At 47.5% G+C, this 27,269-nt stretch overlaps 1 protein-coding gene across 5 annotated transcripts in view; it reads right to left on the bottom strand.

Annotated features, from left to right (window-relative positions):
* The window catches only part of LOC131408961 (uncharacterized), a 238,637-nt gene that overhangs the window by 85,586 nt on the left and 125,782 nt on the right, over positions 1 to 27,269 (bottom strand). For 3 of the 5 annotated variants that reach the window (XR_009220839.1, XR_009220840.1, XR_009220843.1), the window contains one exon: positions 263 to 572. The exons of 1 other annotated variant lie outside the window; for it this stretch is intronic. The gene's annotated coding sequence lies outside the window, so the exon portion shown is untranslated. Of the gene's footprint in view, positions 1 to 262; positions 573 to 9,675; positions 9,814 to 27,269 lie in introns of those variants that run through there. One more of the 5 variants, XR_009220845.1, reaches the window with a different exon arrangement.

The raw sequence follows: 27,269 nt of genomic DNA, 5'->3' as shown, positions 1-27,269 counted from the left end.
TTTCAGGAAGGGCCATGGAGGACCCCATTACCCAGCTACACGTGGCCCTCAAATCGGGTGGTGTTCACACATACACAGGGAAAGGCTGGCCTCAGGCCCCGATTACTATCCACACCCTTCCAGAGAGAGCTGTGGGCCAGGGTTCTGCCGAAGCTCAAAGGGCATTGGCAACCTCCTGTTCTGGGGGGCATGCAGTCGGCTGAATAATGGCTCCCAAACATGTCCCCGTCGTAATTCCTAGAACCTGTGAACATGACCTTACCTGGAAAAAGCGGCTCTGCAGATGTGATGAAGTTAAGGATCTTGAGATGGGAGATCATCCTGCATTATCCAGGTGGCTCAATGTAATCACAAGGATCCTTATAAGAGGGGCGCAGCGTGGGTGAGAGTCAGAGGAGAAGGCCGAATGAAGCTGGAAGCAGAGGTTGGAGTGACGCGCTTTGAAGACGGAGCAAGGGGCCACGAGCCAAGGAACGCGGATGGCCTCTGGAAGGTGAAGAAGGCAGGGAAGCGGCTTCTCCTCTAAGGCCTCCAGGCCTCCTTGCCTGATTTCTGACTTCTGGCCTCCAGAACTGTAAGAGAAACAACCTGTGCTGTGCTAAACCACTACATTTGTGGTACTAGGAAACTAATTCAGGTCACACAGGTCAAGATGCCAGCAGCTGCTCCCTGTGCTCAGCCCAAGCCAGGCTCTCCTTGTGGCGGGGAAGAAGGTACAAGTGCATGATTGTCTCCCCGTCCCACAGCGCCCAGGACACCTTGGATCTTCTCCTCTCCTGGAGGGGACCCCTGAGCTCAGACTCAGAGCCCAGCCGTCAAACAGAACCACTGGAGCCTCTGCGGAGCAGGGCGCTCGACCTTCCTCCACCAGTCACTGACTCGGCTGTAACTGGATAAGGTGTGGCATCTCCCACGGACCCTTCCCTACAGAAGCACCGTACAGGGAAAGGATGCCCGACACCTCACAGAAGATGCGCATCAAAGATATGTTGATCGAATGAAGGAAAACCAGGTGTACCAGTTTCCTGTGGCTGCTGTAACAAATTACCACAACCTTAGTGGCTGAAAAAAACAGAAATTCATTCTCTTACAGTTCCAGAGGCCAGGAGTCCGAAAACAGTCTCACTGGCTAAAGTCAAGATGTCTGTCAGCAGAGCTGGATCCTTTTGGGGACCGTTGAGGGGAGCATCAAATACAGAAACTAGAAAATGTGGTTATTGCAAAATCAATGAAAATAACTGGAAGTTAAATCAAAACCCACCAAAGAGAGGAGAGTAATCTATTTTCAGTGGGGAGTTCTTTCTGGGAGAAGCCAAGCTAGTTTCTTTGGGCCATTTCTGTCCTTTGTGCTAACGCTGTATTGACGAGAATTCTGCACTCAAGGTAGTGTGCTCATGTGCCCCCTTTCCTCCACTGGACCCTCAGCTGAGACTCAGTGAATTCTGACTGTGCTTCAGGCCCGGGAGCCAGGTGGGAGAGCAGCTTCTACTGGATGTGATCCGATGGACTGTAGCCAGTCCTCACTGGCTTTCACCCAATCTAGAAAGCAGCCAAGTGCCAGAGCTGCCCTCCACTCCCACAGTCTTGCCTTATGACCAACAGAACAGAATGTTCCCTGTCCCCACAGACCAAACAAAGGCAGGGGAAAATGGTGGCTAGAGCATGGGCGTTAATATGCCAACAGACCATGCCCTCCTTGAAGATGCTCTCATGGGCAAAAACGCTAACACAAAACCTCAAGATAGAACTCCTCTTTCTCCCTAAATTAACACCAACACCTGAAGAAAGACTCTGCCTGTGCAGTCCTTCCAGCAGCATCATCCTATGAGCTACCGTTTATTCAGCACTTACACATGCCACTCTGCACACAATGTCTCATTCAGTCCTTTCAACAAGCCTTCAGGTTGTGTTATTTGTAGTCCCATTATATAGATGAGGAAACTATAGAGGAGGAAACTCTCTGACGTTCAGAGAGATGAAGTCATTCAGCCAAGTTCATTTACTCAATTCAATCCTTATGTTCTTTCCAACAACTGCTGTCCGTATATATAGTTGCTACATCCATGTATGGTGGATATTTCTTCAAAAATATTAACTAATAAGCGTTTTGGTTAGTCGGTTTTGTTTTGTTCTCGCTATTTCCCATTACCCCATGATGACTCCCCCATTCATGCAGCTGCCAGGGTGCTCTGTATTCTCCACCCCAAGGAAGAGATGGCACTGCACAAGAATATTTTCCTGCCTTGAGTTTCAAAAGTCCCTTTGAAGCCAGTAAAGGGCCTATTTGCAAAGACAACACAATAGACGTAGGAGAAGCTGTGGTTAGGAAGAGCAAAGCTTCCCACCATCTCCATCCCATCCCGTATCCAGGTCAAGGCTCCCCAGACTCCGCGGGGGCCGGGGGTGGGGCGGGGAGATGGAGGTAAAGCAAGGGATGAGATAGGTGGACCCTGTCTCTTGCCCCTGGACTTGACCCAAAGAGGATGGAGAGGATGACAGAGGCCCCAAACTTCAGTTTTTTCCCCAAACTTCGGTCATTCGTGTGTGAACACCATGTATTTTTGCTGTGACTTCTTACTGGTAGCAGCATCTACTTACTATTCTTCTTTAAATGGACTTTAAAATAACTCTTTTTAAAACTTAGCTTCCTCCTAAGCAATAATATTCTTAAGATCATAGACTTGATGTGCTAATTATATTTTTCTAGTACCCATGAAAATAAATACAAAACAATCAACTGTTTTTTTTAAGTGCTTGTGTTATCACCTAAATGTTTGCCCCCCCACCACTGGGGAAAAGCTGTGCTAATGTTGCCTCTCCCAGGTAACGTGGTTACACTTTCAGAGCTGAGCCTGGGGAATAGGGTACATGATCAGGACGGAGGATCTTCTGGAATGTCCTGTGCGACCACAAGGAAACTATAGGCCAGGGTGGGGTATATGCTGAAAATACCAAGAAAAAAGCTGACAACCCAGACACAGCCACAGCATTCACCAGAGCATCACACTCTGTACGATGTTTTGTGACGAGCCGGCAAATAAATCCCTTCCAAATACCCCTAGGCACACGTGTGAGTTGACTGTCAGGAGAACACCCTGAACTTTGAATCTCATAGATCAAAAATGACCTGAGTTGTGGCTCCCTTTGGAAAATAATAATAATACGCCCCTACTGAGCTATTTGGTTTTGCTCTGTCTACAAATCCACATGCACACAGCGGCCAGGCAGTCAATGAGTGAAGTGGGTCTGGTGTCAGAAAAGCCACAACACAAGCAGGATGAGAAATGGCCACTGACACTCAGCCTCAGGAAGGGGAAGGCAAGAGGGAATGGTGAGGACTGTGGAGAACTGGGGAGCAGGAGGTTTGCCTCAGTGCCAGCCAACTGCTTTACGCCCAAACAGGGGCAGCTGTTCAGATCTTTTAAGGCAAGCTGGAAAAAGATATTGTTGTGTACATGCTCTTAATTTTTAAGTGTTGACACTCCAAATTAAAAGAACAGAACTCTCTAGCAAACACCATGTGGACCAAATTTAGTACAGAGGCATCCAGTTGTGGCCTCTGTGTTTGGACCATGAAAAAAGGGACCACAGCTTATTTCTCTGGAGATAAAACTTTACATATCAGACCTCAGAGTCCCAATAGCACCTGTAAGGGGGGCCTGGTTATCCCCATGTTGCAGATGCAGCAATGTAGCATTGTGGTTAGGCGAGCAGGCCCTAGGGCCTGGGTTCCTCAGCTGTGTGACCTTGGGCAAGTTAGTTCACCTCTCTGTGCCTCAGCTTCCTCATCTATAAAGCAAGGTTGAAAATAACGGTAGGGTGTTGGGAGGGGGAGTTAAATAAGATTATATGTGTCCCCCATTGGGCATGTATTCAAAAAATATTGGTTCTTCATAAGTGACTTGCCTGAGGTCACACAGCTCAGATATGAAGAGTCCAGGTCAGCTGACTCTAAAACCAATGCTCTTTCCACCAGACTACATGTCTCCCTGTCACATGAGCAGCAAATGATGTCATTACGTATGCAAACCCCCAGCCAGTTTAACGTTGTGCCCAAATCAAACTTCCCAGAAACTTACTCTGACACATATTTAGTGGTATGCATTGTCACTGTTTCACAGCCTGGGAATTCCGCTCAGGTGAGAGCTCTGTGGGGCCACAGGAAGAGCTCAGCACATGGAGCCAAGCAGGCCTGGATCCAGACCCAAGCTGCAAGACCTCCCCTCTCTGAGCCTCAGTATCCCCACCTGAGAAATAGGTACAGTAGTTATAATCATTACCCCACCTAGCTGCAGTGAGGTCTCAATGAAATAACATGGAGGCAAGCTCTTCTGAAACTGAGAAGTGCCTCACTACTGCTAGCGTGGCAGCTGAGGTCTACAATTATTTAACTCCCTCATGGTAACAGAGTCAGCATTTCTGGGTTTGGCCACACAGGCCAGGCTGCAGCAAAGGGGCTCTGGAAGTGGCCCTAGGCCTCCTTCACCAAGGGTTGGAGGGGAGAGAACAGGGGAAGGGTCTGCATCCATTGCCAGGATGCTGAGAGATCAGATTGGATGGGGACCAGGATGGGGCAACAATGACTTCTCCTCACTGAAGAATAAAGGAGCCCCCCAGGCCTCCGCCTTCCAAACAAGGAATACAGAGGAGTCACTTGGCTGTTATTACCTAATTAACTAACTGTTAAGTAAGCAAGTGTGGGGATATGCAACTAAAATAGAAGTGATATTCAAAAAATTAATGTCTAGGGGCCGGCCCCATGGCCTAGTGGTAAAGTTCAGCACATTCCACTTCCATGGCCCAGGGTTCGGTTCACGGGCACAGACCCACACTACACATCAGCAGCCATGCTGTGGCGGCAACTCACATACAAAATAGAGGAAGATTGGCACAGATGTTAGCTCAGGGCAAATCTTCCTCAGCAAAAAAAAAAAGAAAAAAAATTAATGTCTACAAATAGTACACATAGGATGTGTGCATTTTATTGTATGTTCAAAAAAAACCATAAGCAAATAGTGAGCTTTAGTTAACAATACACATGCTGAAGTATACTGGGGGTGTGTATTAAAGCCTGCAACTTACTCTGAATGTACCCCAAAAGTTATAGATGGATTGATATAGCAAGGAAGGGCTAGGTGGAGAGATATATGATAAAACCAAGTAGAGTCAAATATTAATGCATGTGGACTCTAAGTGGTAGGTATGCAAGGGCTCCCTATAAAGTTCCTTCACTTTTCCTGCATTGTTTGAAATTTTTTATAAAACAATGTTGAAAAAGTTGATGCCTACAAAATAATTTTAACGACAAGAAAAAATACATATAATGATAAGCAGAAAAAGCAAACTATGATCTCAATTATATAAAGGCTCCTCCACCACCACAATGGGTTTTAGAAAAGACTCTCATTTGGAAAAAAAAAAGAAAAAAAACAAATCTCTGCTGAAATATTATCATTAGAGATTTGTTCATCTGCACCTCGAAGGCTTCTGACCTTACAGAATCCTCCTTTATGTTTAGGGTGTCCTTAAAGAAAATACCCCTCAATTTATTATCAGCATACATGTAAGAGGGGAAGAAACTGGAAACTAGCTGAGAGTAAAAAAGATTTGGGGAGCAACAAGAGGGGAGAGGCGACCTCTAGGATATGGGAGGGAATGGGGTCGGATGAGGACAAACCCCTCTTCTGAACATGGTCTCCTATTGGCTGCATCAGAACATTTGCCATATTGTGTCATACAAATAGGGAAACTGAGGCACGAAGGTGTAAAGAGACCTTGGGGTGGGGTCATGGTTGGACGGGGAGGGACAACTGTTCTCTGAGTAGGTCCAACACTCAGTGAGATGACCAGGGCCCTGCCACATGAGCCCCTGAAGACGCTCCGATGACAAGTCAGCTTGGAGACCTCGATTCCTGAAAATGCTAGTCAAACAGCCTCTTAACTTGGATAGTCACTCAAGCATAGAATTACTCAGAACATCTTTGCCATTAAACTGCCCTTTTATTTTCCTTATAAAAGCTGGCTGTTCTTCCCAAAATGTTTTGACTGGAAATTTTTTAAATGTCTTAAATATATTTATATGCAGTTCTTTGAAACAAGGAGCATTTCAACCACGGCCTCACTCAGAGAGCTCGCCCTGCTCCACACTGCAACGGGGAGCGAAGGCTGCAGTCAGATAGCCACAGGTCATAAAGCTGCAACTACAGTAATGCCATCCTGAGGCCAGACACACAGAGCAAGCACGTCCCTCCCCTCAGACCAATGGCAGTGCCCTCCAAGACTGGGTCCAATCCGAGAAAATAAACACGGAGGCAGAAGAGGTGAAATGAATGGCATTTCAGGGTAACTAAGAGCATATTTGATGAAAGTTCAGGATCATTCCATTGACAAACACTTACTGAGCATCTACTACGTATGGAGGTGCCACCAGAGAGCAGTAGAAGGTGTGTGTAATCAGAGCACGCAGGCTGGGAGAGACCACGACCGTGTGGAGACGGGAGCCCGCGGTGGGGGCTGGAGAGCTCAGGCAGGCAGCGGAAAGGAGGTCACTAGGGCTGCAGTTAGTGACCAGGACAAACCCCTTTTGCAGCCCAGTTCACAAGCCTCCCTTCCCGGGTTTTGGGACCTCACAGTGGTGACATGACAGCTTCCCAAAAGAGGGGAATTCAGGATGTTGCTGACATGAGAAGCTGGGGGAAGGGGGAAGGGCAGAAAACGCAGAGTCCCTGGGCCTTCCATCTTGCTCACTTGAGGTTATCACCCCACTGAGAAACTTCCGTCCTAACCGCTCAGAGACACTAAGTAAGCTCCCACACTCTTCACTCAGCAAACACCACTTCCGGTTCCTCCCAAGAATCCTGCCAGTTTGCCAGCTGCATGAAGAACTGTGGGACCAACCCTGTTAGAAAAGATGCCCCCAAACATCCTGACGATGAAACTATGTCAGATTGGCCCGCTCTTCTCCACAGAGCAGGGAGGAGATCAGCTTGCACGAGGCGGTTCCACTCAGCCCAGCCTCTCTACCACCTAGGACATGAACTGTGATTCTCCGCAGTCTGAGAAGGATGTATTGGGACTCTTTGGAAGACAGAAGGCTCCCTGGCTTCTTGAACTTAATGAGGAGTAAGACACTTTGCTTTGATCTCTGCCCCAAGCCATGGACGATCAAAATACTCTGGATTTGCATTTACGTAGGTAGCTCCATTTTTAGGCAAAATTGCACTGAGCAACTTAGCCAGGGTTGGCACCTCCCAGGTGTAGCGTCCCTCGGCTGCCCATACCCAGCCTCGTAAGTCTGTGCCCTGGCTCATCAGCCCCAAAGCAGGACATTAAAGGCATACTGAGCTAAATCTTTAATAATATTAAAAAAATGTTTAAGAACCACCATAAAAATCCGTTGGATGGCATTTTTTTCCACTTTGGCAAAACTAGAGTCATAGTCTATGTTATTACAAACTCAACCACAAGAGAAGAAAGTTGGCCAGTCACAATTTAGAAAATCACATTCCAATAGCACTGGAAGGGTATATTAGCCGAGCAGAGATGGGTCCAGTCACATCTGTCTTTTTCCACAGACGCTGCTCCCCCAGGCCACTATTGAGCAACCTGTCTTCTTTCCAAGCAGCTCTGCATGCTCGAGACTGACCTGAAGAGAGTCTCTGTTTTTTCAGACCTACAGACAGAGAGGCCTTGCACTTGATATAATTTGAGAAGCCACAGAGGAAGATCCCTTGACACACCCCCCACCCTACTCTGCCAATTTAGAAATTCATTGAAGGGAATATTAACTCTAAAAGGTCCCTTATCAATGTAAGCTGCTCTTGGGAGGGCTAATGCATAAACCACATAGCCATTCATACTTTAGTATGAAGTAGCCTGACAATAGCTACCATTTATTAAGCATCTACTCTGGGTCAGGCATTGAAGCAGGCACTTTAGACAGTCACTTAATCAGACTGTGAAGGAATTAAACACTGTAAAATTTTGATGAGAGAAAGTCTGGACATGTCTGATTAGCAAGGAGTTAGGATGCGGATGGTAGGCATATGGACAAGATTAATATCACGAAGAGGGATAGAAGGCCAAGGGGGAAGTAATTAACTCTAATGGGAAACTCAAGATAGGCTTCACAGAGGTAACGTTGCAGTGGAATTTTGAAGGATGAAGAGCAGTTCAACAGGTACCCACAGAGAAGAAGAGAATTCTTGCTAGGAGAAAAAATATGGAAAGAGGTACAGGTATGTAAAATAATATAGTGTATATATCAGTCTGAGTTCCAGCAGGAATACTCAAATTAAGAGATTTCAAGAAGGGTTTATAAACAGACTATTGACAAAGAGGTGGGCAAAATATAGGGAAGCCACAAGAGACAGCGCAGGACTCCAGGGGCTGTAACCCCGGACTCAAAAGGAGGAAGGGAGGCAGCAGTTACCTGAACGCAGAAAGAGAAAATTATGTAGAGAGGGCCATCTTGATAGGATCTGATACTTCCAAGACACACAGCCAACCTGAGAGGACCCCTCAGGGAGGGGGTCCCTCCACCTCTCTCTCCCCTCCCTCCTCAAATCTCCTGTGGGGCTCACCATCCGTCAAGCCCAACGGGAAGCCAGTGGGCAGGGTAAGGGAGCCTGGGTGACACACCCATAGTTATCTGACTCCTGGGGCTCAGAGCTGGACAGAGCAGAAGGGAGGAGGTATGTGGGGTAGTGGCAACTGGGAAATATCCAAGTATATGAGACGTGGCTGGTATATGGGTTGGACGGGTGACAGAGGGACACAGAACAGGGACGTGATCACAAAGGAGCCTGTCTGTGAGGCTAAGAGTGAGTGGGAACCACTGACCTGACGTGGTCATAGAGACACTGGCCACTGCTGGCTTTGCTGAGGGCCCTGGGAACAGGCGTCCATCAAAAGGTGCCTGGCAGGCAGCCAATAACTCCTGAGCTGAGCCTACACCTCCCCAAGCTTCCCAAGCTGCACTCTGGAAGCCGACCCCAGCCGCCCTTGTCTTCTGGAGCCTCTGACGTTGCAGCCGAGAGCCTGGGAGAACAGAGGGATGGTGTCTGCCGGTGGCTACTGAAGGAGCCCAACCTAGAACATCTTGAACCAGTTAAAGCCAATCTATCTCTTTTATTTATATTCCATTTCACCTTTTTTTCCCTCCTCACATGGAAAGAGAGCCCTGTGATGAGGGGCTCCGCAGAAGCAGGTTTCCCGGAAAGACGAAAAATGTCTGTTCGCTTCCCCCGAGGGACAGCTCCAGGCGGCCGGCCGGGAAGCCAAGGCAGTCTTGCCCTGTAAGGCCTCAGATCAAGACCAGCGCCAGCCCCTCACGTCTGGGAAACATTAACAGCAATCTCTGAAGTGATTCATTAAAAGTCCTCCAGTGGCAGAAGACCATCACCCAGATGCGAAAATAAACACAGGAGGAAATTCCAGCATCAGAACAGTTTCAATTCTGTAAACAAATGCATGGCTATTTCAGGGAAGGGAAGAGTCTTTTAACTGTCTTTCCAAGCCCCCAGATCCAAGTCAGACTTTCTCCATCCAGCAGGCAGGCAGATTCCCACGATGCCAGACTCAGAAAACTGTGAAAACACTCGCTCGACTCACTGGAGCCCTTCCCACCTGAACTTCTCGGTGGCCCACCAGCCAAGGCCAGTCACCCAAGCTTACCAAGCTTCTGGTGGTGCAGCCTCCAGCTCAGCCTCGGTAAAGCACCAGAAATTAAAGCAGAAGCAGTTGTTCCATTCTGCTCTGAAAAAATTGGCATAGAAAACAAATGGAGCATGAATCAATATCAAGCAAAACAGAGGGTGTGTATACACCGATGAAAACATAGTAAAAATGGGAGAAAACGGGAGTACATTTGCACACAGATCCCACATTGCCATGTACAGTAGCTGGCAGAGTAAATGGCACATAGTAGGCATTTGATAAATATGTCAGGAAGGAAGGAAGGAGATTCTCAGCCCAGGAGACAGTTGTCCAGGAATCCAGGAGTTACTGAAGGACCTGCTTTACTTGGAGGAGCCCAGTTTCCACCCACTAATGGTAAGGATTGGAAAAAAGTCAGTTCCTTGAAGCCAAATTCAAATCTTTCCCATCAGAAAATATTAAACTGCTCCTACACAGCTGGAATTTCTTTTTTTTTTAATGTGGTAAAACACATATTACATAAAATTTATGTATCTGAACCATTTTTAAGTGTACAGTTCAGAGGCATTAAGCACATTGTTGTGTTACCATCACCACCATCTGTCTCCCGAACTCTTTTCATCTTGAAAAACTGAAAGTGTGTACACATTAAACAACAACTCACTATTTCTGCCCCCCATCCCAACCCCTGGCAACCACCATTCTACCTTCTGTCTCCATGAATCTGACTACTGGAGGTACCTCATGTAGGTGAAACCATAGTCTCTGTCCTTTTGTGACTGGCTTGTGTCACTTAGCATAACGTCCTCATTTCATCCGTGCTGTAGATGTGTCACAAGTTCCTTCCTTTTTAAGATTAAATGATATTCTATTGTACGTTTACACCACATTTTCTTTATCCATTCATCCATCGATGGACACTTGGTTGCTTCCACCTTTTGGCTATTGCGAATAATGCTGCTATGAACACGGTGTGCAAATATCTCTTGGAATCCCAGCTTTCAATTCCATGGGGAACATGCCACTGGGATTTCTTTTGAGCAATGAAATTTCCCCCGAAGGGTGTGCATGGCAGGGGGAGAACCCAGCATTCTCTGAGACTGAGCACATCATCTAGGTGTCAGACGGCAGAGAACACAGCAATTGGGAACTGACTCATACTCAGGTTAGACTGCTAACCCTACACTGTACACACAGAGTTATGAACCTGAGGGAAACCCACTCCTTGTCACAGCCAGCCACACATTCCCAGTGAAGATCAGTGCACAGGGCAGGGTTTGGAGGCCTGAGAGACCCAGGTTCAAATCTCAGAGGAGCCCTTACTGCTACCTGACTTGGGCAAGCCAGAGAACCAACAAGATCCTCAGTCTCCTCACCTGAGAAATGGACATGATAAAATGCTCTTCACAAAGTTGAAGTGAAGACTATCGAGAAAGAATACAAGGTGCTGGTGTGTTGTTAGCACTCAACAAACACCGCCTTTCCTCCATTCTAAGATACCTTCTCTTTTTCCTCAATTTCACATTTCTGTAATCATCTTTACGAATTCAGGGTGTGCATTACCAGATACTAGCTTTATCATTACCTGTGAATTGAGTGAACTCAGCCAAACTGCTCTGAAGAGATCATAGAATCTTCCCAAGAAGAAGCTGGGGTAAAGACCCCGAGCAGCACTCGAGACCGGCACATTCACCTGTCAAATGTCCCCGTTCACCTCAGATGAAGAAGGATTTCCCAAGAGTGATTCTTGGCCCAGTGCTGTGTAGCAACACTGTTAATAATGTGGCTGAGGAACAGACCGAACAGTGGAGCATAGGGGTTGAGGGTGCTGGTTCCAGAATTAGCAGTCTTGGGTGTGACGGTAAGAAAGTCACTTCATTTCTCCAAACCTCAGCTTCCTCATCTGTGAAATGGAACCAACAATAGTACTGCCTCCTAGGGTGGCTGTGAGGACTAAGAGATGGACAGTGTTGTAACGTGCTTGGCGCAGAACCCACACCGGGTCAGCCGTGGAATTCAGATGAGGTGAGCCAGGTCGCCTCTCCCCTCAACCCTCAGGCACTTCTACAGGGAAGGGGATCTAATGGGAAGCCTGCACCGTGCTCTGCCCCTTCCCCAAGCTGTACCATCAGCTCCTTCCACATTTTCTTTCATCACCCTCAAGGCCTTGATCATAAAGTTTAGGAGAAATAAAAAGTAGCTGATCCACCCATTTATTTATCCATCCATCCATCCATGCACCCACCCAACATTCATTGAGTGCCTATCCTATCCCGAGCCTGACAGAGCCACTGGGAGCCAAGAGATGAACAGAATAGACCTCTTCTCCACAGGAAGTCACAGTAAAAGTGGATGAGGAACAAAAGTAAGGACGAGAATAGCAAACACTGATTAGGGCTATGTGCAGGCATGGCTTCAAGTGCCTTTGCATAATTCATTTAATTCTCCCAGCAGTCCTATGAGACAGCACTGTTACCATCCCCATTTTACAGATGTAGAAACGGGCGTATGGACGGTAACTTGCCCAAGGCCAGAAAGCTGGCAAGCAGTGGAGCTGGGATTTGAGCTCCAGCCCCTGGCTCCAGAGTCCCTGCTTTCAACTAGACTGAGAGTCAAAAAATTTTAACATCTGGTATCATATAGGCACCAACCCATTGGGACAAATGCGGGTGATTTTGCCACGCTCTTATATGCCAGCCAAAAACCAACCAGCCATGCATGAACCACTTTTAACCTCCAGACTGTAGGCACCTAAAGCTAATGGGAGTCCTGGGGCAGAGGTCAGGGCATCTGGCTTGGGAGCACGAAGGAGCGTGTCCAACAGCTCCCCAGAATCAGCAGGCAGCCAACTGCTTATGGGACTTCAACACCCTGAAGGTGGGCAAGTGGTGGGCGTATAAATTACCCTCCTCGGCACAGTCCCTTACCATTCACGGAGAGCTGCTCTCACATAGGACAGCTCGTTTACCCTTCGAGAGAGCCCTGTGGAGGGCATCTAATTGCTGTCCCCACTTCCCCAAGGAGCAACCTGAGGTTCAGTGGGGGAAGTGTCACAGGAAACTCCAAGCCGAGGATGCCCAGCGCACCCATCTGTCAAAGGCCACTGTTCAGCTCAGATGAAAGAGTTATTTCCAAAGAAAACATCTTTAGCCCCATTCTCCATGCTCATCAAAACCAATGGAGCTGGACCTGCATACAGTCTCTTTGTCTCCCACCAACGACCAGCCCAGATATCAGGGTCCCTTCCTCTATTCTCTGCCCTGGTGTCCCCTCCGCAAGGTGGCCACACTGACTGCACTACCTAAAACCGTAACTGCAGGCCCTCCAGGACCAGTTCAACTGACCCCACCTCTTATCAATAGAGTGATTAAGAATTGCCGTTCAGAAAATCTGCAAAGTCATGTAGCCAGGGCATGCACAAAAGAAGAAATCGTGACCTGAAACAACCACAGAACCAAAGATCCTCCTTCTATGGAACCCAAGGACCGGGACATGACCAGAACTTGAAAGTCAGACTCTTATCAGAAGTGAGCTTTCCCTCATTCAGGAAGATCCGGTGTTAAAATTCCTTCTCACCTCATCAAGAATGTTTAGAACCCTGTCATAAATGTTTAAAACCTTACCATAAATGCTTGAAGCCCACCAATCAAAACCTGTCCCACCAGCATTTCTGCATGCCAGCCTCTTCTCTCTAACCTCTTAATTTTTGCCCCAAATCCTGAACTGGGGAGATGGATCTGAGGGCACACACCCCCTGTTCTCCCCGCAGATCCATCTCCCAGAATAAAGCTCATCTCTTTTCCCAAAGGCTGATGCCATAATTAATTAGCTTGTTTATGTGCATCCAGCAAGGGAACCCCAATTTTGTGCAGTAACAAAACAACACCCCACTGCTCACCACTGCCTTTCCCTGCTCCATTTTTCTTCAGGACACTGTGGTTCTCCGGCATCATAGATTTATTTGTTTGGAGTCTGTTTCTCTCCAATTAGACTGTAAGCTCCATGAGGGCAGGAAACGTATCCATTCTGTTCTTCACTGCATCCCACACCTGAAACAGGTCTGGGTGCATCGTAGGTGGTTAGTGTTGTTCAGTTCAACAAAAGAATAAATCAATGAATGGAAGATGGGTTAGGGAATTACCCCTTGTCTAAGAAGCTGGAAACAAGGAAAGGAACTCACCTGGGCTCCTCCTCCCAACAAATCTAAGGTACCCTCTGGCTTGGCCTCAGGGCTAATAGTAACCCTTCACCTCTTGCCTTCCCTTTCCCAGTGCCTTTCCCTTTCAAGGACACTCTCCTAGGTGTCATACCCATAAGAGACCCCTCATTTCAAGGACCTTGGGATGGCACTCCATAGCCTCACTCCAGATCTTTCTTGCTTACTTCTGACCTCACACAACACATGTATACTCCCCTATTTCCACCCCATAGCAGCATCAGGCCCAGTCTATCTCCTCAGGTACCTTGTAATCCTGTAAACTCATTCATGCAAAGGTATTGATGAATGATAACAGGTAATAGATGTGATTTTTAAAGAGGTCTTCTAGTGACCATATAGGGACATGCTAGAATGGTTAATTGTAGGAGTTTCAGGGATCCTGGAAACTTAACATGCCTCATCATACACAGAATATTACCCGGGGATGCCACTCATTCCTTCATTTCTTCATTTGGTATCTGAGGAGACATTTACTGAGTGCCTTCCGCCTGCCAGGAAATGTCCTGTGTGCTGAGGACACAAGAGCGAGCAAGACACCCAAGGTCCCTGCTCTCAGAAAACCCACTGTCTAGCTGAGCAGAGAGAGCAGCAGCAAAGACCTTGCCAAGGAGTTTTAATTCTCATTCTTAGTTACTACAATAGAGGGTGGGAACCCGTGCGGGGACCAGAGGCAGCTACCCAAGGAACGGGCATTCAGGAAGGCCCGCTGGAGAAACTGCAGTCTGCGCTGGCTGCTGGCGGCCGACGGGGAGTTCGGCAGGGAGCTGGGGAGACGCGGGCGTTTCAGTAGCCAAGGTCTGAAAATGGTGCCAAGGTCTGAAAAGGCACAAGCAAGGCTGGCCTTGGGCCCACCTGATTCATGGGACCCTCAAAAGTGGCTGAAGCTCAGCACAGCCAAGGCATTTGTGCCAGGCGGGGGGAAAAAGCAACAGGGCAAGGTGTCCTTGGGACTGAGGAGATGCCAGCAGTTCTTCCCTCCCTTTGGAATGCTAGAAATTGAGTCTGTGTTCCTGGGGTTCTTCGTTCCCTATAAAGTTGCCCGAGTTCGTGATCATAACAACACAAGAGGCAAATCAGCTGTCTCTGCACACAATCTGCAGTGCCTCCTCAACCCTGGCATGTCCGAGGAGTTGTTTCAACATCCTGCTGCCCTTTCCCCTACATGTCAAGGGAAAGAGAGCCTTTGGCATTAGCCACAGCAATTATGGGCGACCTGAGAGTTTTCTTTGACCTGCCAACTCAGGTAAGTGCCTTTTTGCAAAGACACCCAAGACTTGGCCTTTAATTCAGCTTGAACCCAAGTTTCCCTCCCAGGCACCATCTCCAACACGCTCAGTTGCCCAGTGGAAAGAATCAGAGCCCTTTCCTTTCCTGGCTTTCTCCGATACAACAAGTTTCCAGCAACCGTCAGAAAAGAAGGCAAGTAACATCCGTGGTGGAGACAAGCCTATGAAATTATTTCAAACATACAGCAAGCCACTGTACTCACTGCAGAGACACACGCTGTTCCATGGACATGGGCCCATTCGTGAGTCACCAAGCATAATGGGGCATTGTTGAGAGTGTTGGGAACATGAGAATTTCCTCACTGCCCAGCCTGGGTAATGCTGGAGTATGTTTGCCTCCAGAAATGAAGTCAGACAGACTTGGCCCAACTTCCATTCGCCAGGCCCAAAGACCATGGGGCCACCATGTTTTATGCTGACTTTTGTTAATTGGAGGCACCCCCAAGTTATGTTTAAGGGTTGACCTCTCCCCAGCATGTGCAAGAGAAGTGAGTGCTTTGACAAAGGACATGAACAGAACTCTGACCAGTGGATCCTAGGCCACCTGAAAGGCTGTTTTAAAGACCTTCACACCAAGGTTCTGCACTACCAGAGAGACTGGTGGGAAGAGGAAAAACTTGCCCATGATTTGGTGTGAGGAAGGGATGTGGCAGGTATGCAGGCAACAATCCATCTAGAACACATAACAGCTCTCATTTCTTGAGTATCTATTATGGGTCAGGCACTGTTCAGGGCTTTATATGCACAACTTCGTTTCTTTCTCACATCCCTGAGATACAGGCAGACCATGCCACCTCATTTACAGAAGGAAGCTAGACTCTGAGAAGTGACAGAACACGCCTATGTCGTACAGCTAGTGATTTGCAAATCCAGGATTTGAACTCAGGTCTGAAGGTGGTGCCCTCTCTTAGCCACTACACTATGCCACATGATGGAATCTGGAAGGAGGATATTTGGTTGCCGAGTGGTATTTATTGCTGGAGAGAGGTATCTCCTTAGCCCTGGATAAAGGGCAGCACAAGGACCCAGTTGCACAATCCCAGACCCTGACCTCCTCTCTCCCATGATCCTTTGTGCCTGTCTCTATCACAGCTCTTGTCCCATAACTCAACACCAAGACGGCTTGTTAGAACACTGTCTCCCCCAGCAGATCCTGAGTCCACCGGAACAGGCACTCCCATGGTATTGTTTTCATTTGCCACAACACGCAGAGTTGTGCTTGCACTCCAAACATTTTTGTAGGTCTGCATGAATGGATGGATAGACGGCTGCCGAGATGTACGGATAATTCAGACGATCCAGGTTCAAGTCAAAGCTCAGCCGCTGGCTGGCTGTGTGGCCTTGAGCAGGTAACTTCACATCACCAGGCCTTTTCTCATCTGTTCCATTGAGAGGTTCAATTAGAACTGTAACTATCAAATGTAAGACACATCCCACAAACGGAATGCAAAATGAACACTCTTTGTTTTTATTTTATTTCATTTAAATTGATACAGATTTATTTTCTGATATAAAAATATAACTAGTTCATCAAGCCTCTGAAGTTTTCTTTTGAAATGAGATTAAGGTCAAAAAAAAAGAAGTTGATTTTAAGAATCTATTCAACAATGTCCATTAATACTCAAATATTACAAATAACTGTGACAGTGACACATGGATGAGTGAGGTTTGGAAACCAGGTTAGCTGATCTTCAATATCAATGCCGGGGTCTAAATTCTGTGTCTCTGATAGGTGGACCAGGGAAGGGGCTAAAAGCAGGCAGACACACGTGGAGAAGTGGAGTGGTGATAGACACGACATTCCAGAATGGCCTCGGCCTCCACAGTCAGCATTCAGCATATACTGGATGCCTGCTCCGTGCCTGGTACCGGGCTGCATGCCATGGTGACATCCCTCAGATGTGAAAAATCACCTGAACAGGTGGATGGGGTGGGGTTGGGGGGACAGGACAACTAGAAGTTGGCTTTGTCTTTTTAAAGTTTTAAGTTCTATCAGTAGAAGTGATTGGCAGGACTTTCTTGGCTTGCATTGAATAAAACATAGACACGGGAAGCTTCCTAGAAGACAGAAGACCTTTGAAATTATGCATCTGTTGAGGGAGACTAGTAGAAGCTTGGGCCAAATGAGCTCTAATTTTCCATCTCGTCCTGACTTTGCTTGGTGTATCACCAACTGAGTACTGGACTTATCTGAATACTTATTACTCTGATTGAAAAGCTCATTAGTCAAAGCAACTTGGCCACTAATTATTTTGCCTGGAAATTTCCCCTTTACCTGAGAACTCTTCTGCCGCTGCCTCATTTCCCAGAGTCACTAGCTCCTCAAGTTCCCACTCAGAACTCCTGGGGGTGGGAGTGGTGGTCCCTGAGAAGGGCTGAGGGTGAAGATTCAGCAGCACGACTCCATCGGCTTCTCTCTATTTCCCATCAGGTGCCAGGCAAGGAGAGGGTGGGGTGGAGGAGGGCAAATCTACCCACCTCCAAGCCAAGCAGCTCTCCTTGAACCCTGATCCATCCGTGGACAGAAGCCAGAAGCATCATTGCTGTGCATGAAGGAACCAGACACGTTTCCAATGTTTGCCGGGAAGACTATTCAGATGAATATGGCTTCCCATAAAAATCAAACAAAAAGCAAATAAAATGGAAAAATGGCATCCCAACATTTCCTTTATGCCCACTGCATAATTTTCCTCTAGCTGGACATTCACTAGGATTTTCCCAATTTCTCCTAGATGTCTAGGCTAGAATATTAAGGAGCTCTGGATCTATTTCCAATGTTCTGGAGAGGGGGTCCCCATATCACCAAGCAATTCTCGGACACCAACTGGGTGTCCTACAGTTCAACTCAATTCTGACACTCTCTACCTGGAGATCGAATCAAATCCCACAGGTTAAGGGCTCAATCGCACAAGATTGCCCACCTCCCAGCCCCCCTCCACCCCACTTCACCCAATCACAAGTCCAGGTTGTCACCTGTGCTTCTGAATGACCAGCTATAGATCAGAGGTTCCCATGACCCTCTCCAAGGGTTCGACTAATTTGCTAGTGCAGCTCACAGAACTCAGAGAAACATTTTACCTACTAGATCATTGGTTTACTAGAAAAAGATATAACTCAGGTACAACCAGATGGAAGAGATGCATAGGGCAACGTATGGAGAAAGGGCAGAGAGCTCCCCTGCCCTCCCAGAGCACAGCACTCTCCCCAAATCTCCATGTGTTCACCAACCTGGAAGCTCTCCAAACCCCATCGTTTTGGGTTCTTACGGAAGCTTCATCATACAGGTATGACAGATGAAAACATGAGCCATTGGTGATTGAGTCAACCTCCAGCAGGGCGTGGACTGAAAGTTCCAACCCTGTATTCATGGTTGGTTCCCTGGCAACCAGCCCCCATCCTTAGGTGCTTTCCAAAAGTCACCTCATTAACATAAACACAGTGGTGGTAGAAAGGGGCTTGTTATGAATAACAAGACATCAATTTCACCTTTATGGCTCTGAAGTGATTTCAGTAACTAAGGACAAGAGACCAAATATCATAACAAAAGATGCTATCATTGCTCTTATCTTATCTCTCAGGAAATTCCAAGGGTTTTAGGAGCTCTGTGCCAGAAATGGGAACAAAGATCAAACATATATTTCTTATTACAAATCACGATATCACAAATTTGTTTTCACTGCTACTTGGAGACATTGCATGAAGACATATAAAACAAAGCAGCAGTGGGTGGAGCTCCCATAGGAGGGATTTCCCAGCTGAACACGAGTAATAAATACCGTTTGTTAAGCAAGTCCTGTGTACCTGCCAGGCACTGAGCTAGACATTGTGTGTTTATTATCTCACCAGGTCCTGATTCGGCTTCCTTATGTAGGTGTTATGGTTTCCATTTTACAGATGAAGAAACTGAGGCTGGGGTGAGGGTAGGAGTATCTGACTTGCCAGAAATCACAAGACTAGTAAGTAGCAGAACTAGGATTCAAGCCCAGGTCTGATTCTCACACTCACACTTCTCCTTGACCCTCATCACATTCCCCATCCCAGACGGTGCAGAATCTTGCCACCGACCCCAACCTGGCTTCTGGGGGGCCCTCTCAGTCCATATCCCTGGATGCTGAGCTGCTCCCCCACCCCTTCTCCTCAGCCTGCTCTGTGTTCCCGCCTCCCTCCTCCTCCACATGCATTTGTCTCTGTCCTTCTAGAACCAGGCTATAGTCTTCTTTCTCCAAGAAGTCTTCCCAGCCTTCATCCACATGGCCGTCCCTTTCTCTGACTGCCCATGACCTGGAAAGGCAATGATGGACAATTTCCCTTGAATATTGGAAAAGGGAATGGATTTCAAGACTGTCTATTCCCACCCAAGTTCAGGAGCACAGCCACCATCTCTCTGGGTGGCTACCCTCTCTGGGTGGAGACTCCCTACCCTCTGCCACCAGGGCTACGGTGTGATGGACCTTGAGAGAATGGAGGTGTCCACACAGGGCAGTTTAGACGGGACTTGGCAAAGCCTCCAGGATCAGGTAAGTGTCATTCTGATGGATGATCCACAGGTGACCAGAAGGCCATACACTGGAGTGACTAGACAAAGAGCTTTCAGGACCCCTCTGCCAAGGGCACATCCTAGAATGTAACAAAGCCCTGTGGGCACTGAGTCAGCTCCAGGCTGCTCCCTGAGTCTCTCAGTGCCGACCTTCCTCTCTCTACCTGGACCCCATTCAGGTCTCCCTGTGTCACGTTCAGGCCCACATCCATTCTTGCCCACCCTGCTCTCCAGCCCGGAGACCCTACTGTGGTCTGGGGTGGGGAGAGGCCCATGAGGTTTTTCCTTGATCCTCATTCTAATCCAAATGTTACAGAAGACATTTTCCTCCCCACTCAGGCCCCACTATGACTCGCAGAGTCCTGTTTGATTGTCTCACCACTGGACATGGATTCAGGCAGGAGAGCGAGTAGTTAAAACTGGGTTCAGAAAGCAGCCCACCTGAGCTTGAATCTCACCGCATTCTAGCTGTGCAGCTCAGTCTAGTTTCTTCACCTCTCTGTGCCAAAGTCCCTTCATCCACAACCCTGAGGTCCGAGTGGCAGCTGTCACGTGAGAAGTAAATGGGTTCGCGCACACACAGCTCCCAGACCAGGGTTTGGCATGTAGTAAGCACTCCATACATGTTAGCTGTGGGTATTCTCTCTTGCACTTTTTATTCCCACAATTAAAACCCGGTTTCTCTTGAAGTGTGGTGGCCTCTGTCTGAGCCAAGGAGAAGTCATATGCCAGGAAGTGGGAAGAAGGTGAAGCATAGAAGTGGCGTCTGAAAGTTACAACCTCCTGACAGCCAGGATCCAACAAGGAAGGGCAGACGTCCACCTGGGACCCAAGGCCACACAGAGTCCTGGGGCAGGAACAGGGAGAAGGCCCACAGCTCAGCCCAGGACTCCCTGACTCACACAGCCATGGGTCAGCAGAGTTCAACTAGGTCTCCAGGTCGCACATCTGAGACAATCTCGATGACTGCCTCGAACGTCATTTCCTCATGTGTCAAATCAGGACTGTAACAATATCGCCCCTGAGGAGAGGCTGTGACAATGAGCTGTATTAATACACGTAAAGAGCTTAGAAGGTACACACACATCACACTTCCCAAATGTTAGAGCCTATTGTTATCTCAGTAATTCTTATTTTTCTTCTTTGTGCCTCTCTGCATTTTCCATGATGAATATGTATTACTTTTACAGCTGGGAAAATATGGGGAAATGACACACTTTAAAGAAAAACAACAACAACAATTAAAGATAGACTATCAGTGCTGAAGGATATAAAGGAGGGAGAGGATATATGCAGCTGGGGATAATTCAGGGTGGGCCTCATGGAGGCAGCAGCATTTGAGATGGGCTTTCAAGCTGGCTTAAATCTCATTAAGTGGTGAGGAGGTTGCCATGGGTATTAAGGTTCTCTGGTGCCCCATGATGAGCTAAAGAACAGGGAAACTGCTGCTAATGAAAAAGATGTGAGCAGAGAAAACCCAGCGATGCCAGTGAAAGATTCAGGAAGAAGGTCCTGTCAGAGGCTCATTTCCCAGAATGCCTATTTTCGGGGAAATAAGGAGGCCAGAGACAGAAAGTGAGCAGGGTCTATAAAATTGAAAACCTTTCTTTGTTACTGATCTAGGCTTAGAATTGGTGCTGGAAAACAAAAACTGATCATTTACAAGAGAAGAAATAAAAAAATGATGACTAAAACCACGGGGAAAATGGTGATAAAGTAAAATGGGCCAATATACACAAGGATGGTTAGAGGGGGAAAGAGAAGCAGAAAAAGGAAGGCCATCAAGATTTCTTCTCACACTCGCAAAAACAACAGGATTAAATGCAAGCCTTCCTGAGCCATATTCTCCTCAGTCTTACCCCCACGGCCCTTTCCTAAACGAGGGTCAATGACCGCCACTCACTTCCCTGGGGAATGCACCACCTTCCTGGCCCTGGGAGCCCACAGCTCCCTGATCTGCCAAGGGAGGCTTGATGGGGCAGAGAACAAGGGTGTGTGTCCTGCCCTAACAGAAGCGTGAGAACCTAATGAAATGACAAAACCAGGCCAGCCGGTATAGGCAAGGAACTTAGAGCCAACACATTCTTACTTCCTCCAATCTTTTTTAAAAAGAACCTCCAGTTACGCTTAAGCAAATCAATAGACAGCGCTGCGGCATTTCAGTGCTCAGGGCGGGAATCCCACCTCTGCCACCTCAAAGCACTGCAACTCCAGGCAGGGGCCTCTCTCCTTCTAGCATGCGTTGCCCCATCCATCCAACGGGAGCGATGGCACAGACCCTGCAAAGTGGTTGGGAGCGTTAGAGAGAGTGAACGCATGGCCTTATCAGCCCTCGATAAGGACCAGCAATCTGTGCTATCCAAAAGTCAGAGAGAAGGACGAGCAGGCACAAAAATGCACAGAGTGGCTCCTCTTGGCTGGAGGGCAATGGCTGGAACTAGGTTGAAGTCTTTAATTCCTCTGGTTCCCTGCTACCAAGTGCGCCTGGCAGGGACAGGCTTTCAAGGTGTTAAAAGTTTCCTTTTCCTAAGTTGCATAACAGGAACGGGCAGTTCAGTGGGGACCTGGGCATGCAGAGCCGATGGGTCACACACGGGGCCCGGCCCCTCCGGCAAACCTTAACCATTTTTTGTGGTCACTTTGGCACTGAGCAAGAAGAAGAGACCAGACATCCATCTGCAGCTTTGGATTAAGAAAGGGGCAAACACGCCTGCTCGGGGCAGCTACAGGAGATTCAAAAGGCTTCAAACTCAGTGAACTAATTCCACATGAAGCAGAGATAATTTAAGAAAATGATGCATATTATCCCAGACATATGAGAACATGCCTGGTTCTTCCTGTCCTGTCCGCATCTTCCAGGTCACAAAACAAGCAGAACAGCCTGACACTTGGGGACTAGCTATTTGATTTAGGAGCTAAAAAGCTGCTTCTACTGACTCAAATAAGGAGCCCCATTGTCCGTCCTGAGTCCTCGACTCAATAACAACTGGAACGCATTTCCTGCAATACCGCCTTCCCTTCACTCATCTTATTGCATAAAGTCACATACTGGGCAAGGCAGCCAGGAGTCAAGATCACCCTTCATTTAGCCACATAAAATGCTGCCAGAGGAGCACCAATCTATTCTGTGGTCTCTGCTTAATTCCTTCTTCATTTAGCAAAAGCCACTGACACTATTAATTTGCTTTGAGACTTGGAGGAGAAGAGTAAATAAGCCACTTACATGAAACAAGGTTAAGGTAGTGTTAGGTGGGAAGCGAGGATGGCCACTGCTGACAGCGGCCAAGCGCTGTGTTTGTCATCTCGTGGGAGAACAGTCCAAGGGGAGGGTGCTGAGGACGCTGGAGCTCGGGAGACACAAGTTGAGGATAAACGAAAGCAAGCACGGGCTTCTCAAAGCTAGCGGGTGGTACACGCTGGAAACAGTCAATGATTTTTAAATGTTTAAATAAATTCATAGATGACACATCCAGATGGGATTGTGAAAGGAACCTAGACCGGGCAACATGTTTAATTAGCAGAATGACTAAAGCGGATTTTCTTCCCTCTCCCTGACAAGAACAGCACTGCCTCTCAGCTGGGAAGCATTCCTGACCCCGGACTTCACAATAATTAAATCATGAATATGACTCTTAATACGTCAGGAAAGCAAAGATATCACAACCATAAACCTTTATAATAGTTTACTGTGCTAAGAAATTGACGTGGTGTGCCTGATAAGATGGACATTGCTTCATCAATCACACTAATTATATGAAAGTTCCCATTTTACTTTGAAGCATAAAAAAAACGACTAAGAAATACAATGTAATTGCACCACCATTTGCCCTAGAGCTGATCCATTAGTTATAATGCACACTATTACATAGCACCAATTTGGCTCGCCTTCTTAAAATGTGGGCGATTTGGGAAGAAAGATTTCAACAATCCTGGTCTCTTCTGAAGACAGAGCAGGAAAAACTAAATGCACGCCCTCATTTCCCTTTGAGAAGTTGTCCTGCAGCAGGAGGGGCGTTCGGCATCAGTCCCCTGTCTCAGAATCCTGCTCCCACTGTTAAGGGGTCTGAGAGCCCCCACCTGGATGGTGATGGGCATGCCTGCAGCCATGTCCCTCCTTCCTCGCAGAAATCTCCTGCAGATTCCCCAGGCTTAGCTTGGATGCTTCAAATGCTGGAGCACTCACTACAGGGCAGCTCCTTCCATCTTGGAAGACATCTAGTTTCCTCTAGTTCTAATTCTGCTTTGGTGGGAACAAGGAAAGAAAGCTAATCTTCCCTTTGTAGGCCAGGCTGTGCCAGTTAAAATGCCATTAGCTTCAAGAGAAAGAAAACCCAGCTCAAAGGAGATGAAACAATAAGATTTACAGACTCGCCTGAGAGGCAGCCCCGAGTTGGGGTGGGCTTGCTGCAAGCTGGGGAGATTGCCCCAGTGGCTCAGCCATCTCCCAAGGCTGGCTGCCCTTGGGGTCACAGGATGGCTGCCAACAGCCAGCAAGACTACCTGCTTTCTTGCTCACTGTTGAGGGATGGCAGGGAATAGACAGAGAGAAGGTCCCTTCCTGAACCTCCCTCATCTACCCGCAGACTGACTTTCCTAGAAGCCCCTACCTAACTCCTCCTTGCATTTCATTGTCCTGAAATGTCTTAGATCTGCCCATCTCTCAACCAATCACAGAGGCAAGGAGATAGGACTTCCCTGCTTGGCTTAACTAGACCAACCAGGGCCCTTCCAAGCTGTGGGACCATCTGCCAAACCCCGCTGCTGTTACACAATGGGAGAAGGGTACGTGGATGCTGGAGGGGCAACCACTGTGTCCAGTCCATGGTCCTTCTCCGTTCCTGGGTGGAAAGCCCAGCCCCTTCCCCTGATCCTCTACAGACTCGATCCCTGGGCCTCTTCTGGTCTGCCTGCCCTCCCCAGCACTCAGCACTGTGGGGTGCTCACCTATGCAGGGAAGCCATTCTGAGCCTGTGTGGCTACACTGGGCGTCCAGGAACACTGGCTAAGCCTGACTCGTGGCTTTTAAGATCATCTCACGCTGGGGGCTTATACTGGACAAATCACCGTGAGCTTCAGTGGGCCTGGGTTTGGATGCCTGCTCTACCACTTACTGGATGTGAAACACCGAGCAGGTTATTTTACCACCTTCTCCCTTGGTTTTCTCATCTGTAAAATGGGAATAATAATAGTACCTACTATATTGGGTTATTTTGAAGAAATAAAGCATTCACTGTGTGGTGCACAATAAGTTCCTCGTGGATCTTGGTATTATTATTATTATTAATAATAAGTTGGTTCTCTCTCATCTGAAAGTACAGGCTTTCTGCTTCTCCTTCACTCACCCCAGATATGGAAATGTGATCCTCGCCATCTGTGGATGCCCAGTTGTACAGAGGCCCCACATTCTCTACAGCAGAAACTCGCTCTCTGCCCTCCCAGAATCCTTCTCTCCCTCCCTCCACCTGCTCGGCCACTGCCCCCTGCCCCCCTGGACTGCTGATATGTAATAGAACTAAGCAGAATAGCTCTATCACAACAGAAATACCCCCTTACAGTAACCGTGTCTTTTTTCTGCCTTTCCAGTTGATACTTTGTGCCTCCATTACTCAAATGCATTACTAAAGTTAATTATAAGAAAAAAATATCAGAGCTGCTGGAAAGATAATTTTAATAGTAAACATTCATCTTGTAAAATACTCAGCTTTCTCCAGGAGCTAAAAAAGAAAAGTAACTATCACACTCTATTTATGTGCAAGTGTTTCTATGCCATGTGAGCTCCTCACACTTCAGTGGGGAGTCATGGAAACAATTACTGATACTGACATGTTTAAGCAGTTTTAAGAAATTTGCCAAGGCAGGAATGAGAGGGAAAACTAACTGCTCAGCTAGTTTCCTCCTTGGGGTGAAAACCAGTGAACGAGTGGATCGTGTTCCAGATCTTAACACTTCCTTCCCACCCAGGCTGCAAATTTCTGTTGTTTGGGAACTTTCTTGAGCTCCCACTCCCAAATCTGTCCAGCAGTCTCTTGTTTTGGCCTGATCCCTGGGGCTCTGTCCAATTGCCCTGATTCAATCTCATTCTGCCTAGCCCTCCGGACAGGCACTTGAGCCAGACTGGCCGCCTGGCTAACAGTTCAGCTCTCCCAGCTCTCCTTCGGCCCTGTGCTCTGCAGCTCTCTTCTCAGGCCTCTCCCTACCCTGCACTCAGCCCAACCCTTGCCCTGATCACCTGCCTATCCAGCAGGGGAGTCCAGACAGGTTAAGAGTGGAGACCATCCTCTTATACACTCAGCAGAGCAATACCTGAGAGGGTTCACGGTACATATCTCAACCTTGATTTTGACCTCAAGGAGGAAACTCACATTCTTGCAAAGACATCTTCCTTATCATCACCAATGAGATGATGAGACAGAAAGGGCTGGATGGATCATGAAGCTAACTCTGTGCGGGAAGCCTGACACAGATGAGCTCTCATGAAGGAAACACGCGGTCGATTGGACGATTGTTCCCATTTCTCCTCTCCTCCCTTTGAGGCTGAGAACCCACCCCTACTGCACTGACCCTGGGCGTAGCTATGTGCTTTGCTTTGGCCAAGGAATATTAGCAGTTGTGACATGATAGGGACTCTTCCAGGGCTTGCCCAGTTTGGTTTGCCCCCTTACAATTTCATGATCCACCATGAGAAAGCCATGCCCCAGGTAACCGCTAGTCCAAAGAGACTTGGACCCAACCTGCAGCCTGGAGCCATGCCTGGCCAATGCCAATCAAGACACAGTCAACCTCAGATCTGTGAGCAAGAAAATAAATGTTCCTCATTGTCTGTATGCAATGAAACCCAAAACGGAACAGCCCCTGCCCAAGAACACCATTATTGGCATCCTGACCACAGCACTCCTTCTGCCCCAAATCAAGAGATGACTGCAATCAACAAAATGAAAAGGCAACCTGTGGAATGGGAGAAAATATTTGCAAACCACATATGTGATACAGGGTTAATATCCAAAATATGTAAGGAAATCATACAATTCAATAGCGAAAAACCCAAATAATCCAATTTAAAAATGGGCAAAGGACCTGAATAGACATTTTGCCAGAGAAGATATACAGATGGCCAACAAGTGTGTGAAAAAGTGCTCAATATCACTGATCATCAGGGAAATGCAAATCAAAACCACGAGATATCACCTCACACCTGTTAGAATGGCTATTATCAAAAAGACAAGATAAGTATTGGTGAGAATGGAGAAAAAGGAACCCTGTGCACTGTTGGTGGGAATGTAAACTGCCACCATGGAAAACAATTATGGAAGTGCCTCAAAAAATTAAAAATAGAACTACTGTGTGATCCAGCAATCCCACTTCTGGGTATATATCCAAAGGAAATGAAATCACTATCTCAGAGAGGTGTCTGCACTCCCATGTTCATTGCAGCATTATTCACCATAGCCAAGACCTGGAAACAGTCTAAGTGTCCGTCAACAGATGAATGAATAAAGAAAATGTGGTGTATATATGCGGTGGAATATTATTCAGCCATAAAAAAGAAGGAAATCCTGCCATTTGAGACAAC

The sequence above is a fragment of the Diceros bicornis genome, chromosome 1, assembly GCF_020826845.1.
Source record: "Diceros bicornis minor isolate mBicDic1 chromosome 1, mDicBic1.mat.cur, whole genome shotgun sequence".
NCBI classification, from domain to species: Eukaryota; Metazoa; Chordata; class Mammalia; order Perissodactyla; family Rhinocerotidae; genus Diceros; species Diceros bicornis.
Note: the sequence above shows the minus strand (reverse complement) of the source record. Positions and strands in the feature narration are given on the sequence as shown.